Raw genomic sequence first — 600 nt, 5'->3', positions numbered from 1 at the left:
CACCTGTTAAGAGCAGCAGAGTGATGGGGAAAATGTTTCTTTGAGAGATGTGAATCTACTAAGGAAGAGAGCATTATAGAATAACATTGGAATATTAATTTGCTTTGTTTTTATTGCTACGGGAAAATGAGGGCTATTTATCTGATGTTTTGTTTCCTCTCTGTGATTTCAAGACAGTTATCCATTCCTCCGTATCTCAAATGAAATTGCCAAAGCAGAAGTTCCTGAAGAGAACATTTCTTCTTGACTTTTGTTTTAGAAAGCCTAAAATCAATGAAGGAGATCCCTGGTAAGAAAAAGAGAGTGAGGGCCGGGCGCGGTGGCTCAAGCCTGTAATCCCAGCACTTTGGGAGGCCGAGACGGGCGGATCACGAGGTCAGGAGATCGAGACCATCCTGGCTAACACGGTGAAACCCCGTCTCTACTAAAAAATAAAAAAAAAAAATTAGCCGGGCGAGGTGGCGGGCGCCTGTAGTCCCAGCTACTCGGGAGGCTGAGGCAGGAGAATGGCGGGAACCCGGGAGGCGGAGCTTGCAGTGAGCTGAGATCCGGCCACTGCACTCCAGCCCGGGCGACAGAGCGAGACTCCGTCTCACAAAA

This window comes from Theropithecus gelada, chromosome 13 (assembly GCF_003255815.1).
Source record: "Theropithecus gelada isolate Dixy chromosome 13, Tgel_1.0, whole genome shotgun sequence".
Lineage (NCBI taxonomy): Eukaryota > Metazoa > Chordata > Mammalia > Primates > Cercopithecidae > Theropithecus > Theropithecus gelada.
The sequence above is the reverse complement of the archived record's forward strand: the minus strand, read 5'-3'. Positions refer to the sequence as shown.